This window comes from Amblyomma maculatum, chromosome 3, assembly GCF_055883805.1.
Source record: "Amblyomma maculatum isolate TAMU_Amacu chromosome 3, ASM5588380v1, whole genome shotgun sequence".
Lineage (NCBI taxonomy): Eukaryota > Metazoa > Arthropoda > Arachnida > Ixodida > Ixodidae > Amblyomma > Amblyomma maculatum.
The window spans coordinates 91,745,717-91,764,280 of record NC_139346.1 but is presented as its reverse complement, the minus strand read 5'-3'; positions in this window follow the sequence as shown (position 1 = coordinate 91,764,280).

The following is an 18,564-nucleotide window of genomic DNA, read 5'->3' as shown; positions in this document are numbered from 1 at the left end:
ATTTCTTTTATGTGATGATATTTGTTTTCTTCGGTGTTATATCACACCATCAACATCAAACAGCTGCACTAAGAGGAAGCATGCAGAGAAAACAGTGGATAGAGATACTGCTTCGAGCGTAATTTTTTTTTCCAAGCTTCGCGCCTTGTCTTTGGTGCACGAGTTCTACAACGGCGGCGGGCGCGGTCAGAAATAAACAAGCATTCACAAAAGGCGCGTCGCATACTCGTCTTCCGCCGCCGTCGCACCCCCACATTCATCTCTGGTGTTACAATGCGTGACGTCACGGTATGGGGAGGAAGAATAAGAGAAGGGCGAGTGGATGCCGGTTTCGTTAGGAGGGATTTCAGGGAATGGAAGATTGACAAAGGGAATTGGAAAGAGCAGGGAGTCGGAAAAGCCATTGAAACAGCATGGCCTCAGTTTTAGCAGCCCAATACTATCATCATTTGGCGCCATCATCCTTGAGTAAAGTCACAGGTCTGTTTTTACCGCCATGCAATTTTTTTTATTTAAATGCAATCAAATCATTCGCCTTTCTATTGTTTTTCAAATATAACTTGATCTACAAATCCCAGTGTTCATCTCCCGCGTGCTTTCTTCACGTTTTCATTACTTGTCATCTATCCCCTCCAATCGTTTTCGTTTTAGACATGCATGTATACGTAAAAAAAAAAGTTTCTCTGCTGCCCACTTCAAAGCTAATCCCCCTGTGTAGGTATGTGCCATATGTTATTTGATCACCAATGGCCGGCGCCCTTCACGGTGACTTAAGTAGTACATGGCATAGTGAAGATATCGGCGCAAAATTAAAAACACTAGTTCATAAAATAAAAAAAAAAGAGTTGTTGCTGTAGCTGACCGAAAAGCGGAATTTAGGCCACTGCAGCGGTTTGTTTCACTTTTGTGGATAACGATATTTTGACAGGGAGGTGGGGTTCGAAGGCAAGCGCCATTCGAGTTCTGCCAAAGCAAATATTTCGTGGCCCCGAAAGGGGTCAGAAAAAAAAAAAGCTGACACAGCAGCTTTGCCTTTTGGGGCAGGAGATGGTATCGGCGGAAATCAGCAGAGACTGCCCGACGGCGTCGCTCAAAGTGGGTAGTGGCGAGCGGTGGCTTCCATGAGTCGTAGGAATGCGCCGTGGACCGTTGATGGACTCCCACCAAATCCATGCCAAGTAGGACTAGGTCAGCTGTAGTGCGAGTTTTCGGCCGCTTCTGATGAGCCGATGCTTGGCTTTCTGCCAGGCACTTTCGATATTTTCGGTGTGGGCCCCGTTTACCGGATCAACGAAATTGGCAGAATGGTTCACAGTTTTGTGAACCAAATTCATACCCACTCCGTTGTCATCCGTCAGCTGCGGCACACAGTTGTAGGCGGCCCACTCATCGCTGACGACCGTGGTCCCTGGCGTGACGTTGGCGGCCATGATGGGGCCCAACGTCGCCGCGTTCCGGCTGTCCACCCTGAAAAGGCGCAGCTCGTGCGTCGAGACACACACCATCCAAAAAATCCAAGGAACATGGTCCACCACACCGCCGTAGTTATTTTGCCGGTGGTGCAGCACGTTGTCGCCGGCTAACAAGCATCCTTTGTTGGCCTTCGATCCGTTTGCCTCTCATCGCACATTCATCGATTTGGACTTCTTCGCCTGGTCCCCCCATCGGAGGTTGCAGCCGGAGTTCAGCGGCGGTCCCTTCCCGGGCGAAAGTCGTCCAGTCGGTCCTTGTCTGCTTCGACAGGTTGAATAGTCCGTTTTGCAAATATTCCATTATGGTCGGCGTGATGTGTTTCGTCGTGCAGTCTGGTGGCGCGTCATTGAAGCCTAGTTGACCACAGATGCTCCAAATCTCGGATGTTGACGGGCGACCTGCGGTGATGGTGGACGGCTGAGGTCGCACTGCTGACGACTGCGGCGCGAGTCTGAGCGCCCGTAAGAATTCCTCTTGGGCGTCCCAGCCTGTAAAAATGTGTGTCATGGCAAGCAAGCGGGGATCCATACTGGTAGATGTCATAGTGGTCAATCTCTTGCCTGCCTGTCACTAGTCGACGACTGTCACGGCGGCCAAGAGTGGTGTGACTCGAAGGCTTTCCCTCTTTATATACACTGTGCACGACTTCATAACTGACGTATCAGAGGAGAGGCGAGGGCCTTACGGACGTTGCAGACCCAAGCTCGGCCCGGCATGCTGTAATACCCTCTTTACACAGCCGGCTTAACCGAGGTTACGCTTAACCGAGGTTACCGAACTTAACCACAGTTAACCGCCAATCGCGGTTAGCTGTCAGCTAACTGCCATTCTCGGTTACGGCCGCCATTGCCCATAAAGTACAGCCGAAGCGACGCGGTGATCTGCGGAACGAAGCAGCATTTACAAACATTTTATTTATAATGTAGTTTTCGGAGTGCCGTCCGGCAAGGCGTCAACAACGCGGTGAAACCCCGCACGATGGCAGCACCTCATCGACCATCGTAAACACCGCCGCGTTGGCCCCTCCTCCCGCAGGAGACCGTACGCGAACGACACGGCGGTTCACTAGCGCCGACGTCAGAAACAAAGCGTGCTAAATTTATTGGCATCTGGAATACTGAGCCGAATTTCAGAATTGAATCACTCCTGATCACTGACCAGCGGCAAATTGCTGGCAAGACCGATTACAGCGATACTATCGTTTCTGCTCAAGCCGCCAGTACATTGCGGCTCACCGTTCTGCTTATACTAGCTCTGCGATTAATGTATCGTCAAAGTTTATGATTTCGTTATTTTACGGCGGCAGAATAGGATTCACAATAAGGATGTTTCATGAGTACACCATTTCGACAGCGTTGATCAGTTCCAAAGCGCCGATCGCCGCGGCTTCGAATAGAAATAATTTAGGCCTATCGACGACTAGGGGGTTACGCACCCCGCCGTAGTTCGCCGCGCTCGCTCGCTTCACCGCCGCTGTAAGTGTAACGTACCTCAGCCTGCTCGCAGCATCCCGCACAGCAAGCGTTGCGAACTTGTGCATTTTCATTATAAAGCTAAGACCGCGCATTTTTTGACGTTCCGCACTCAGCATCAAGCCGCACAAACGATACTGCAAACACAGGATGGGGCTTCAGTACACAGACGCTTGGCTGTAGGCAGTACCTGAAGACGCCGGGCGGCACAATAGACACCGGCTATTCAATACGGGTAAACGAGTACACTGCTGAAACAGACACGCTCGTGCGCTTCGCGCACTCGAGTGCCGACGACAGCCTCCGTCGACAGACGCCGCCATAACCTCGATTAACGACGCAAACCGAGGTCGCCAAACTCGGTTTGCGATAACCACGGTTAGGGGTGTAACTGTGGTTTGGTCTGCCGTGTAAACGGGCTAACCACGGTTTCGCGTAACCGCAGTTACGTTAACCGTGGTTAACTCTGCCCGTGTAAAGAGGGTATTGCGTGGCTAGAAAGCAAAAATGTTTTTTTTTTTTTTCAGAGGACTCTTTTGCAGTCTTTGTTGAAACGAAAGTAGGCAGACCTGCGTCTTTATGGCGCATTGACACTGGCGATTCGCGAAAATGCGGCAGGGAAGGAGCGTGAGAAATGGGCCGAAACCTACCATTTGATATGTAAGGGATCGTCACTCGAACTCTGTGGCGTTGACTGCCCGGATGGCCGGAAACCTACAATAATCGGCTGGATTCTACTAAGTCAGCCAGAACCGGGAAGGCATTGAAATGTTGACGGAGAAGCGGACCTACTATAGTGGCTATTATCCAACAACGACCACTAGTCATGTGCGTATGATTGCGCTAATCCTCGAATGGGTAAAATAACCTGCTAATGTGGATGGTGCCTCTGGTTTGAACGACAAAGCTCGGGTATTGTCTAAAGAAATGTACGTGCTTGCTTGCAGGCTCCGTGGCTTGTCGTTTCGACATTGCCACACCAGAACTTGTGGCACAAGAAAAGCCACAATCGCGAAAACGCAGAGCTCCCTCAGAGGGAACCAGGAAGGCATCGAAACTGTCTCCTAGTAGCAGTTAGGGACCACCGCAACGGGGAAAGAGTCATTTTTGCCATTTCAGAAAGTAGCAAGTGTGAAGACCTGCTGCTTCCGCACTTAAATTTTCTCATCTGTTATTTTTGCCTCGATAAAACTATGGAATTTTTGCTTTTAGAAAAACTATTAGAATCCGCTTTTGTTGTTGCAATTTATTTAGTAAAAAATCGCAAACTTTGCTTCAGGAGCGACACGCTGCAAAAATGTTCATTTTCAACTTAATACTGGCATGATGCCTTCAATTGTTTGGATTAAAGCATTTTTTCTTTATTATGTGAGTTACGTTCTTAATTTCACACAAAGTTTGGAGCTCTAGATAGCTAGGTATGTTCTCTACAAGGCATCAAAATCACACGAAATTTGAAAATAGCAAAAAAGGCAAACGCAGCTTTGACTCAGTTTTTAAAGAAAAATCAAACATCTTCGATTTTTATTAAAATCCCTCTCAAGAATCCCCAGTACCTCAAAAATATAGCAAATTAAAAGTGTTACATTACATTGTTTAAAATTTTAAAAATAAATCCCAGCGCTTGTCCTCAAAATTGCCGATATTCAGCATTACACTCTGGCACCATTCAATACCACGCGTCTAAATCCGGTACTTGCATGGTCACCTCTATGCCAGGGTTATTAATGGTAATTTGGCGTAGTCATTCTAATGCATTCTTCTCTTACTACTTCGCGTCCTGCACCGCGATAAGTGGACATTGTGAGGTCGTCTTGGCTGGCCATTTCTCCCGAAACGTATCCACCTTGACTGACCTTTGCCCTTGCGAGCGCGTTATTTGTTGTCGAAACTACAAGCCAGGGATCCTGCAAGCAGCTACATTGGACAATGTCCGAATTTCGTCCTGCCGGGTTAGAGCAGTTGTATACGCACACGACCAGTTGTTGTTGGATAATAGCCACTGCCGTAGGTCTGCTTCTCTGTCAACATTTTAATGCCTTCCTGGTTCCGGCTGAATTAGGGAGCTCCGCGTTTTCGCGATTGTGGCTTTTCTTGTGCCACATGTTCTCGAGTGGCAATGTGGAAACGACCAGGCACCCACCCTGCAAGCAAGTACATTTCTTTTGACAATACCCGAGCTTTTTTGCTCAAACTCGACACACCATTCACAACTAGTTGTTGCTGGATAATAGCCACTCTAGTAGGTCCGCTTCTCTGTCAACCTTTCAATGCCTTCCCTGTTCTGGCTGAATTCGTAGAATTCAGCTGGTTCTTGCAAGCTTCCGGCCATCGGGACAGTCAACGTCACAGAGTTCGCGTGGGGAGCCCTTATATTACAAATGATAGGTTTCGGCCCCTTTGTGAGGCTCCTTCCCTGCCGCAATTTCGCGAATCGCCAGTGTGAATGCACCATAAAGAGACAGGTCTGCCTACTTTCGTTTCAACAAAGACCGCAAAAGTGAGACTCCAGAGGAGATCCTTTCTTAACCCATATATATTAGCAAAAATGTACCCGGATGACTTTAACCCCGCGTGCAGGTTCTGTGGCGAAACAGCCACGTATGATCACATACTACGGCATTGTAGAGATGAACTTCCACCGGAGGATCTGTTACTAATTCCTTCTCTTGAGAGATGGGAGGCCGTTCTGGTCAGCTCGGATTCGGGAATCCAAGCCTTGGCCACCGAGTTGGCCTATAATGTCGCCGCCAGCCATGGACTGGAGGCTACCGAGAGCTTTCTGCATCTGCATTTTGACGAAATAAATGTTTTCCAATCCAAAACATTCCTCTTAGTGACAGTGTTTGATGTTGATGGTGTGATATAACACCGAAATAAATATCACCACATAGAAGAAATAAATAAATTAAACAAAGACAGTTTACTTCATTTTGAGAAAACAGTTCATGAAAGCTAAACCTACTTTGCGTAAATGTGAGAATTAAAGCTCATTATTCCAATGTTCAAAGGATGCATCATCGAATATACAATGTTTGCACAGTTTTGTCTAGTTACTATCGACCCGGTAGCCAAGAAAGCAATCCGCCCGTATTCACTAATCACGAAGGAAAACGAGGAGAAATAAAGACCTCTCTGGGAAAACAATTTGCATTAATATCTGCTTATACATCATTGCACAGGGAAAGCATATAGCAAGTTAGAAAAAAAATGAGCGTTGCTAATTTGTTATTCTCTCGAGTGCCTGTATAACGTGGATGAGTTTGAAATGCCTGTGAGGTACAACCTATCGATGTCCCATGGCAGAATCACGTATCTCCCTATAGCAATGCTCGCACCTTATATGCGCTCACCCGACTGGCATCAGCTGAATGCGGCTTTTGACGTGGAACCAGCGACAGTGAAAATGTTTTCACAATCTTTCGTGTATATGGCAAAAGGTAATGCGCGTCAGCAATGGCATTGCACCTAAGAACTGATGTGCATAAAGCCAAAAGGGCACCATTCACGTATTTGGTAATTATCAGTGGTTTTCGGTGGTTTCCAGCGGCCAAATACAGGCAAAGAATTATCTCATTAGGGAAGTATAAATTTTGCTGCCATTGCGGTCCAAAGTATCGCAGCAAAAAGCAAACGGGTTCCGTACAATCACATAGCAGGCGTCGTCTGGGCAACGAGTTTCCGTATTGAAGAGCGGAAAACACGGTGAAAAATTTTATCCCCATAAAATTTTTCCTTGATTCGTCCTACATATAAACGATGTAACAACAACGGGAAGACTGTGCTTTCTTTTGTGGCCCTGACTTAAGAACAAGCCATATTTAAAGGGACACTGCGGAACGCTCCGTTCAATCAATGCTATCTACGAAAATGACCCCTCGGCTCTTTTTCGCTTGTGAGCTTTGTGCCGCAGTAAAGGATGAGTTATCGCTGATAAAGTTGAATTGAAGCATCCTTTCAAAAGCGGGTGCGATTCATCGTAGGTTGTGGTGGCAACTTTGCGGATCGTATTTTGGTTATTGCTCATAACGCTACCCAAGCAGTGGCTGGTCCAGCTCTTATTTTCTTTACTGGTTATTATTAGGGTTCAGTTGGATAACTACAATAACCGTATCTGCCACTGTATTTCCCCTTCTCTCGCACTTTTTTGAGGCAAAGGCAAATTGTGGGCATGATGTGACGTACCGAGCTTGAGAGATCTATTAATGGCGAACTTTAGTTATGAATAAAAACATATGTGATAGCAGCAGGCAACTGAAAGTTATTAGAGTGAATTTAGCTGAATGGATTTGCCAACGCCTAGCTATATTTTTTTTTGGAGAAACAAATTATGCAGAGGGTAGCTTCTATAGCCTGTTTGCAGTTACGTTCATCGTGAAAGCAGTAACCCAGAGCATCCGTAATATTAAATTGCGCATTGCGCAAACATATTTAAAGACCGACATAATGTCTTGCTTCCTCTTTTGTAAATTGCTATAGCCACTCAAGCTTAAAAACGATGTGAACAGCGGAAGGTAAACTCTTCCACGGTTACACAAACATTTTAGCATTTCATGCTCCCCGCACTTATTAGTCTGCATATCATTATTCGCAAGCTTCAGAAACATGTTGCATAATGACAACTTTGTAATATAGTTACAGCTCTTCCAGTGAATCCCTGGCGAAAGTATACTGTTTCGTGGATGTGGCCGCCTTCATCGCGTGCTTGCATCGTGCACGGGTCACGACGACAGCACTGCCATTTCATTTCTAACTTGTATAACGCAATACTCAGTACCTCTAATCACGACGATGTGTCATGAGATACGGAAATACAGGGGGAAATTGTTTATGCGACTTCATACTAATCATGACTCGTCATGATAAGTTGTGTCACTGATAAAGATTGATTCCCAAAAAGATATGGCGTCACACTAGAGTCACGTGGCAAATTAAGCCGCCTCAGTACAAGTCGCATTTGGGGCTCAAGTCATCCCAATTTAAAACGCACGTAAAAGTCACGCGCACTGAATGCTTGTATGGTGACGACACAACACATCAAGCCGGGGCAAAACATTGTTTTGTCATATGAACGCGCGAGTGCCGCAAATCGCACGTCGTCGGTATCACTAAGGCATGCGTTTTGAATTTTAACCTTTCCAGACCTTTTCGGTTTCGTTACTTAATACGATGATTATATCGTCATCACGATATTTCTTCTGCACGATCTCCCACAAAATGATCCTACTCTACTGGTCTGCAAGGTTGCACTGACAGAACGCCATCGCATTCCGTCGAACAGCGTACAAACCGCGAAGAATAATTGCGAGAAGAAGAAACGTTCAGCAAGTTTGAAATAGTGATTGAAGCATCGCGCGCTGGTCCCACAAAATTGCTCCAAAGAGAACCGCGCCTATCAGAACTCAGTGGCAAAAAAAAAAAAAAAAAAAAAAATGTTACTATTGCGGCCATAGAGCGGCGCACAGCACAGCATCAACGATTGACTCGCAAATTATGGCCTCCAAGATCACCAACGCGCGCGCAGTGTAATCTCGGAGGCCATATTCGAACGGTGGCGCGGCGTGGTGCGGCGTTGCCGCCATTTTTCGACACTCATGAGGCAACGCGTGACTCTAGCAACGCGGCTCCCTTGGCTCCACCACCCGGAGCACCGGAGCAACTGCCGGGGCGGAGCGAAGCAAGCGATCATGCCAGCAGCGGTGGCTCTGCTGTTGCAAGGCTCGGCGGCACGCGCTACAAGTATGGGCGCGCCCACCGCGAGCGAGGCAGTTCTGATTTTGTTGGTGATGGGGAAGAAATGGGCTGCATCTGTGATGCTAGCACATGCATGGGATATAAAACACTAATCGCAGACAGGAACAATCAATCTAACCGAAAGGATAACACGCGGAGCATACGCCGACGCGCGAGCCGACCCTTATAATGACACAGATGACTTGAGGCTCTTGAAAAATTTGCCTCTTTAATTTTAGCTATTTTTGGTGAAACGTCGCACCAAGTTGTTGCATGAGAACGCAGTTGGCTTCATAACGTGTTGCGTTTTTTTTTTCTTTTAGTCTTTAACCCCCGAAGGCGACTTGAGATTAGGCCGTAACAGAGGGCTCAGGAAATTTCGACCTGTTCTGACCTGCTGTTGTTTGTTAACATGCAGTGACAGCGCACAGTGCTGGGGCGCCTTGCATCTATCTAAAAACGGGGGGGTGTTTAACCCATACTAGTATTTAGCTGCCGGGTGTCTCACGCCTACGTCACGAACGCACCAAAAATCGGTTGCCACGCATCGATCCTTTGCATATTTGCATATATAGTACTGAATGCACCCCCCCTCCCCCAAAAAAAAGAAAGAAGAAAAAGTTGACCCCATAGAAGCATAGAAATTCAAATAACAATTATGCTGTGTTTTTCACTTCTAACCACGCTTGTAATCCCTGACTATAATCATTCCTTAATTGGCAAAATATAATCAAATCCTTTACGCTCTTCGCATTTAGCCTATATATATATATATATATATATATATATATATATAGTTCTTGGCAACGAAGAAATTGTTTTGCGAATAATTTTGTTAAGGAGTTTTGTTTTTTTACAATTTCCGTCGCTCTTGCCAGTAATATATAGAGCAGTTCCATTTATTACTTTTTGTTTCCGCGTAAGCTTCCTTGGCATGCAAGCTATAGCTGGAAAGAGCAGTACGAGCAGTCATGTACTATTTTGTTGCGTTCCATTTATTACCTCTTACATGCAAGCAGCACCGCGAGTCACTCATTTTTTAATCAGCGAAATCTACTGACTTTAAAAACATGAGCAGTAACGGAGAACGTAGAGCGACCATTTCTCCCGAATATTTGTTTGGGGACACAGTTAAATTTTCGAATCAAGGTAATCGGGAAGAGTTACTGTGATATAGCAAGAGTAATGCGGCGCCATGCCTGCGTGCTAAATACTACAGCTGTCAAACATCTGTCTTCCTTCGTCGCTTGAGGTGGTGGTAGTGAAAACATTTATTATAATACATAGAGGTATATACACTAGGTGGGATGCCTAGACAGGCACTCGACTGGCGTTTGCCGCCACCCGGGCGCGCTGCGTTAAGACCTTTTGGGCTTCTAGGGTGCAGCAGCCGGACAGGGTCGCCTCCCAGTTCTGTCGGGTGGGTTTGTTGATAGGGGGCAAAAGTGGGGCTTTGTGGCAGGCCCACACCATGTGGTAGGTGTCAGACACCTCCCTACAGTGCGAGCACAGCCCGTCGAATTGCGGATCAAAATGTTTTAGAGTAGCCGGGCACAACAATGTATTAGTGAGCTGGCGCAGGAGCACCCGCTCGTTAGCCTTCCCCGGCCCTTTGAACGGGATGGGAAGAGTTTGGTGCGTGGATCTGTAATATTCACATATTTCTTTAAATTTGGAAACTGGGCTGAAATCAAAATCCTGGTCCGCCTCGGTTCCCGTGGGAAATGCCCGGAGAGAGAGCGCGCGGGCGGCGGCGTCGGCTGCCTCATTCCCTTGGAGACCTTGGTGACCTGGAGTCCAAACGAGAGATCGGTACGCGGGATCCGAATCTCGACCACAATTTTGGTATATGCATAAGCTAGGGGAGCAGTCCACCCTTGCTGGACGTTCCGACAAGCCCCTCGCGAGTCGGTTATGATGTATTTGGAGGAGGAGTCAGAGGCTGCGAGGGCGATGGCAACCTCTTCTGCGTGGGTTGGTGACTGCAACATGTCCAAAGGGGACCATAATGGTCGGCGCCTGGTGCGAGCGGAAGCCTTGAACCGCCATTATGGAAGCAAACCAGTAGTTTTCTACGTGGCCCGAACCCTAGGGGTTGGTACACAGCCGCGGTCACCCACAAGGGCAAAACAGTAGATGGCCTTACGTTCAAGGCCCAATCGCTTGAGGAGGCTGAGAGATTCTTGCTCTTGTTTCTAGCGGAGATGTATCTTGACGCACCCAGATGCAAAGTAATACGCTTGGCAATTGATACGTTTCTTCGTTGTCACCCACGTGCTCAGGACATATATGTATAAAGGGCACCGCAATAAGGAAAAATGCTAAAAACGCAAAGAGAAAGCCCCGACAGCACAAACATGCGTGCGTGCAGCTTCGAAGCACGCTCGTAAACCGCCGAGATCACGGTGGCCGAGACCAGCGCGGTGAACGCCAACAGCGAGAAAGTGGGGGAGGCAAGCGGCGCCCGTAGTGCGGCGGCCGCCGCCATTTTTCGACACGCTTGAGGAATGAGCCTATCTGGTCACCGGGTCACCACGGAGTCCGACGATATGTGTCGGCATTTTTAAATATGACGCAGTCACAAACAGGGAAGTAATATTGAATTAATTCGATCTCTGAAAAACACTGCTTTGCATATAACAAAAAAAAAAGTTACTCAGACCTGCAGGTTGGCGCAAATTTCGCGACACCGCGAATTTCATACCACCCCTTGTCAAAATTTCAGCACCATAATTACAAATTATAACCCTTCAACAATTTTAGTTCAATGCGCAGCAACAACATACCTTAGGGTCTCGCAGGGTGCGGATGTCGACGTCGTTGCGACGATCGACACACTTCCGCTTAATCCGACGAGTACGTGTGATTAGGGAACGAAAACACACGCACTTTTGGTCTGCTTTCATAGTTGCCTTTGCATTTGGGAACGCAGCAGCGACCCATCGCTTCCACAGCAAGCAGCCAGGTCAATCACAAATTCACAACTTTCCACTCGGAACTCCCAAGCACAAGAGCAATAGGACGCAGCACCACGTGCTGACACCCGCGCATCCGGCAACACGAGGCGACGTTGCATGGCTGATTGACACATGAGGTGGGTGTTTGTCAGTTCCTGTGGAATGCCGGGGTTGCAGATGGGCCTAGGCAGGTCGAAGTAGTGTGACGTCACATAGGGGGAGAGGGAAAGCGCACATGCCTTGAAGATTCTAAATGACCCTGGTTGAGGCATTGGAAAATGCCACTACTCCCCCTTGCGACTGTATAGACCTTTGCATCAGGCGAGGGAGTCGCCGAAATTCCTCTTCTCCGTACAGTAGGAAACAGGCTTCGCTGTACCTTCCACAGTGCTTGCGCGGGATACACTCGACTGTCCAGTGAACAATATGGTAGCACCCAGGAAGCCTGTGAAGAAATGACCAAAGTTAAAGCGCACAATAATATGAGGACAGTGAAGAAGACATGAGACACACTGTCCTCGTGCGCTTTAACTTTCGTCATGTATCACCAACACGCCCAAACAACCATTTTGCTGAGCCTGTGAAGTTCGCTAAACCTTCTGATGTCCCATACGGTCCTTTATTTCTATCGCTCCCCTCTATACTTCACCTATTGTTGCCGGCGTTACCTGCAGGCGTTACTTGCCGCTGCAGAGCGCTTGTTCCCTTCTCGCGTCGCCTTCCTACCATAGCTGTCACTCCAGCGCGCAGCTTTGCGCAGTGTTCAGTGTTGACTGTGATATAGGGGACCAGTGGACATTGTTTTTTTATGCATTCTCGTATTGCTATGTGCGCGTCTTTCCCTCTGCTCATGTGCATGCAATGGCATATATTGACGATATAGCCATTTTCTCGTCAACCTGGGCGGAGCACATCAAACACCTGCAGGTGGTACTGGAGATTCTGAAAAGGGCAGGCTTAACGGCAAACGCTCCCAAATGCAAGTTTGCACAAGGGAAGGTAAAGTTTAGAGCACATCACTCGAAATTTCAACTAAGACATGCCCATGAAAAGAAAGTACAATCAGTACCTTACTGACCTATCGTACAACGTTCCAGTTCGTTCTAAATGCCGTCTCAATGTAGCAGATCGTGATAATCAATCACAAGCCTCGTCGAACGAAAAACGAAACAGCTGTTCGTGATGATTCGGAATCTTCTTCGGAAGACCTGAGCGTCGTCAGAGGACGCGATGCAGCGCAGGAAACTGTCACTTTGTTCTGCATCTAATCACGACGAAAGTATTTTCTGGCCGTGAAGACTGTTTCGCTCAAGCGGATGCTGAACCGACCCTGCTGCACGACATCGGGAACAGTACCGACGTGGATTCATCAGATTAATCAAGCAGCGAGGACTCGGCCAACGATACTGTACCGTCGATTGTAGAGAGCGACGATGACCTGGTATGATGGTACTTTCTTCTGTTTGTCGCACACTCCGTAAGTTAAGAGAGCGGCAAAGTAATTGGTAACGTATGTTCATTCCTTCTTGGCAGCAGGGAACCATATGAGAAAAATCCCCCCTCCCCTCATTCGAACTATTTATTTATTTGAAGAGGTACGTACCTTCCTATCATAAAGTAATTGGAGATGAGAACGGGCTGCGGCCCTTGAATGCAAGCGAACATAACAAATGAGTAAATGGATCCGAGTCCTTTACTTTACACAATTCATGTTAGCATTCTTGAATAAACAACGGACGCGAATCAATGTGAATGATGTTATCCTACTCTACCGATGCCTCGGTTAAGATAAAGGGAAGTTGAGGAGAGCATGTTGCCGGGCTAGTTGGTGATCCATTAAGTAAAACATTTAGCGGAAACATAGAACACAAAGGACAAAGAAGAAAACATAAGACGTTTGACAAGCGCTAAATACCAACTCCTTATTCAAGCCGAAGTACACAGCTTCTATATGAAAACATCGACCATGCGCAGAAGGGGACAGATAAAACAGTAGTAGTTAATGCAAAGACATGTATAGAAAGGCACATTCCGCCGAGTACATGTGTACAGACGTATCGCTAACACAACGATCGGATAGCTTATCTGTATGATATGCCTCTAATAGAAGTCTTGCCTTATAATTCCCACTTTTGCCCAGCATCGCCGTCTTCCCGAATCCTGCCCTACACTTACAAGAAGCAATGTGCCGCACAAGGTTGACGTTTTCGTCTTCAATTTCAACGTTTCGAGCATGCCAGTTTGGCCAACATATGAGGCACCACAAGAGAGGGGGATTTGGTAAACCACTCCCACTGTACAGTTCACATAGGGCGACACGTGCTTCTTGCTGCAACCCACGCCGGCACACCCGGAAAGCTTGTTGGGTGTCTGCCCGCAACTTTTCTAAGGTTGTGAGACAAACGGTTTACATAGGGCACCGCAACCGCCTTGGAAGAACGGGGTTCAGCTCTTCTTCGGGTGCCATTCTCTTTTTGCAGGATGGCCTCAGCTACAGCTGATATGACCGGTCTAGGGTAACCTGCTGCTACTAGCCTCAAAACCTGATCATTCAGACTATCTTGCAATTTATGAGGGCAAAACTTTTGAAGCGCAGACTCTAAGCAAAGTGAGGATATGGCTCTTTTAACCACTTTAGAGTAACTTAATAAATCTTTTCTGGATCTGGGGGAGTACATCCAGCAAAGATGCTCATCGCAGAACATCAGCTCGGGGTCTAAAAAAGCGAAGTATTATATCGGGAAGTTCGTAGGTGAACACTAACCCTTGTCTGAGTTGATTAAAAAGAAGATAAAACCAGATTAATAACATGGGCGGAGGATGTAAAGGTCCTCGTTTCTAAAAAAATTAAAACGTTGTCGACATATCTAGAAACTTTAAAAACAGGCCCTCCTTGAACAGACTGTGCACGTAGGCGGTCAGTTGAAGATAAAAATATGTCACATAAAATGGGCGCTATGCAAGAGCCAATACAAATGCCTTTACGCTGCAGAAAAAACTGATTGTCAAGAGAGATGAAGGTTACCTGTAAATAACGTTCTAGTAATGGTAAAAAATTATCAAGAGAAATCCCAGCTGCGTTCTGGAAGGCCACAGCCCCCGAAGCTTCCCCCAATGCAGTCTCTCACAGAAACTAACAATTCGGCATGCGGCACTGAATAAAACAAATCTTTTACGTCAATAGAAAAGGCGAAAGCCATCCGATCATTGTTCTGCACAAACTCAATAACCTATTGCGATGTTTTTTATCAGAAGGGGATCATCCACAGAAATAGGCTTAAGTTTGTTCAACAAGAAATTGCTCACGTTGTGCTGCCAAGAACCCCTCTCGCTAACGATGGTCCTGAAAGGCATTTCCGGTTTCTGTGTTTTGGCCGAGAAAAAAAGCGCCAAACGCTTCCGCGAACTAGCATCAATAGCTTTTGCTAGTCAGAGCAACTGCAGGCTTTTACAAAAAAGCTATCAACTTTGTTTTTACCCTCACTTGGCTGCTTTCAACATGAACAAAATTTTTGTGCACTGCTTGGAGGGCTTTTTCAATATACAAGCCATTAGGCATGACAACGAACATGCCTTCTTTGTCTGACTGTAGTAGGCTTAAACCACAATTTTTAAAATGTATAACTATCGAATTCGCCTATAACACTCCCATCTTAAGGGACATTGGATATTTGGCGTACCTTTTCAAACAGTCCATTCTCTCCGGAAGGCATCGTTCCTGGTCCTCTTCTGGAGCCTTTGAGGATATGCTCCTGTTGATGGCTAGACGCTCATGGAAGGGGACCTTAGGCTGAATGCCAAACTTCAGGCCTTTCTCCAGGACACGCAAGATCCTTTCAGGGACAGAAGCTCCACCGGCGAAGATGACACGCTCTTTCTGTCAGTCGTAATCTTGGCAGACATGGAACGAAGATGTCCAAGGTCGACTTTCCAAAGCTGCTCAATAAGGCGTGAAGCCAAAAGCTTGGAATCAGTAAACTTCTTATTGGCGATCCAACTGGGATACACACTTAGACATGGAACTCTCGACCAGTCATGAAAGAGCCGGATTTGGCGCCACAACTCTGAGCGCAAAGTCTTGATGAAACGCTTCACATGGCCCCATGAAGGTTGTATGGGTCCAACAAGAGCACTCACACTGTCAGGAGTCACCCCTATCCGGAGGCAGAAGGCTAACCTCCGAGACTGACATATTGCGTTGACAATTTGTACCACAAGAAGATCGATGAGGAATTAACTAGAAGGCGGAGACACACAAAGGGTGGGCCTCCTTCTACTGCCCCCATAAATCTTCTTGGGGTGCAAATTGTCAGCGCATTGTCAAACATTGTAAGCTTTGCGGGTGCGTGCCTGCGTTTGATGCCACGTGTGTGCTTGGTAGGCGAGGCGCAAGGTTAGGTCGTGAGATATGAGGCATATCCCATTAGCAGGGAAGGCGATAAGTGTGTCAGCGCGCCTTCAATCACCTTGTCTAGAAAAGAAGTGCACCTCAAGAACAGTTTGCCCCATTTTGATTAGTTTTCGCTTGTATGGTTTTTCACCCAGTCTGCGCATGCGCTGCCGAAGTGCTTTTATGGAACTTTCTAAGTAAAACATCAGTTGATGTTTGGCGCTCGTCCTGTCTTCTTCGATGTCTGTGTCTCTGTTATATGCGCTAGTCTTTTTATTAATGAATACAGCTTTCAGTTTTGAGGGTGACAAAGAAGCTAGCTAAAAACGTATTTTTTATCGGTGCTCTCGAAAGGGAGAAATTGCGATTAACGTCTGTTAGTGCGCGCCCCATCGGGCCATGAAAAACGATCCGCGGACATTATTTACAAAGCGCGCATGTTGGCAGGATATTAAATATTTAAAAAAATTAAATCACCTGAATTCGGAACCGCTGCCCGAACGCGATAGGCAAGCATCACTGTTTGAGGGACTGGAGGCTGCACTTCTTACCTTATTAAGGTTAAGAGATTCAAGAATAATGCGAAAGCCCGGCATCTCTGTCCTTTAAGTTCAGGGAAAGGAAAGATGCAATCTTTATTTAATTATGGAAAGGTAGCGCGAAAAAATGAGGACACAGAAGAAGGCAGAGACACGGCTCAAGCGCTTGTAAAAGAAAGGAAAAATTTATTAATTTCCAAATACGACAGGCATCACTGCAGCCATTGGGGTTACAAAAGATAAGTTGGCAAAGAATGCTCCTCCAAAGTGTTAAATCAGCTCATTCAGCAATCAAAGCGGGCGGGCGACTACGTTTTCGATTGCGTAAAGAAATAAAATAATTTCAAAATTGTTTCATCCTAGCACAATATGTTCACGTCCCACCTGCATTCTTCAATCTAGACGACCATTGTGTTGCACAGAACAAGCGTTATTCACATAGCAAACTGTTTGGTTGTGTATTAACTACAAATATTTTAACCAGTCAATATGACTACGCACTTGGAACCCCTACAAGGTGTTCTGCTTCAGCATATTAACTTCCGATGAACGCCTGCGACAATCTGTTGATAGGAACCTGACAGTGCGCTGTTGCGAGCGCTCCATTTGCTCGATATTTTCGGCATTGTATGGATCCAATTCCATTGAGGCGTACGCTAGGACTTGTCGAACCATAACCCGGTATGATTGCACAGGTATAATGTATTTGTTGTGCAAGTTGTATAAATTCCTGAATAATTCCGTGCATTTGTCGTAATATATTAGTATCTCACTTAATAATGAAAGCAATGGTTGGACCCAGGTACTTAATGAATGCGACTGTATTTATGCACTGATTACCAACCTTGCAAACATAGTGCAAAAGACGCTCCTTGGTTGTTAGTCATTTATGCAGTCTTTCAGAAGTTCATGTCCCTTCATTCATACCTGTCCGCGTGATTACGCGACTTCAAGTCGCAGAACTCCCCATAGAATCCGCGGTGCTTCAGTCTCCTTCCTAGGGCGGGAAAATTCAAGAGTGCCTGCGCGTGCGTGGACCACGTGTTGCGCATGCAGTTTTTGGTTACACATGTCAACGATCACTGCAGGAGTGAAGCCACTGAAGCCTACTAATTCGCACATGTAATCGTATTCTTCGCCATGCATTCATCGCTCGGGCATGAGGCGATTTCGTGATCTGTGACTTAGCGGGCCGCAAACAAGGGTGCTCACACCACCGCTGGTTCCGACTTCATCTAATTAAACCGCTTTTGGCTGACGAAACCGCCCTGCACAGGGGTATAACGATAAGACCTTACGATAAGACCTTACCTTACTAACTGAAATATTTGTACCTATCCATACCTGAATGGAGTCCGAACTGATCTACACCTCTCACGCGGTAGGAGACGGAAGAAGCTGAAAAGGCACGAAGTTCAAATATTCGTTCAAATCTTGCTCGGAGAGAGGATTCAGTGAAGCAAGACACGGGCCGGTGTGAACATTCGTTGCCGATCGGTGCTTATCGCGAATCGACAAAACTGTCGCCCGACCCTCGCGAGTCACCGGTTTGAATGTTGCTTAAGAGAGACGTTGAAACGCATCGTTGAGAAAGCAGAACGGTAACGTGATGACGTTCTGCGAGCTCGACGTAACGACATGAAAAAATAATCTCTGGCCTTCCAGGCTGGAAAATAACAATTTTTTGCCTAGTAAACTGGTGAGCGTTGCCTTCTAGGCGCCGCCAACAATGAAAGGGCTCTTTGACACTGAGCAAGAAGAGAAGTTAAATCAGGCTCCAAAAGAACAAAAAAAAAAAAAAAAAAAAAAAAAAACTTTCAGCCTGCTGGCTGAGCCCTGCTCAAATATAATTTTCTTCTTTTTTTTTTTTTTTAGATGCACACGGATGACTGCAGTGCTCTTTGCCACGCACCGTCACACAACTGATCTAACGTGATTGCATCATGAACATAAGCGAGTACACAAAACCACGCTGCCGCGAAGGTTGTGCACAACAGCGC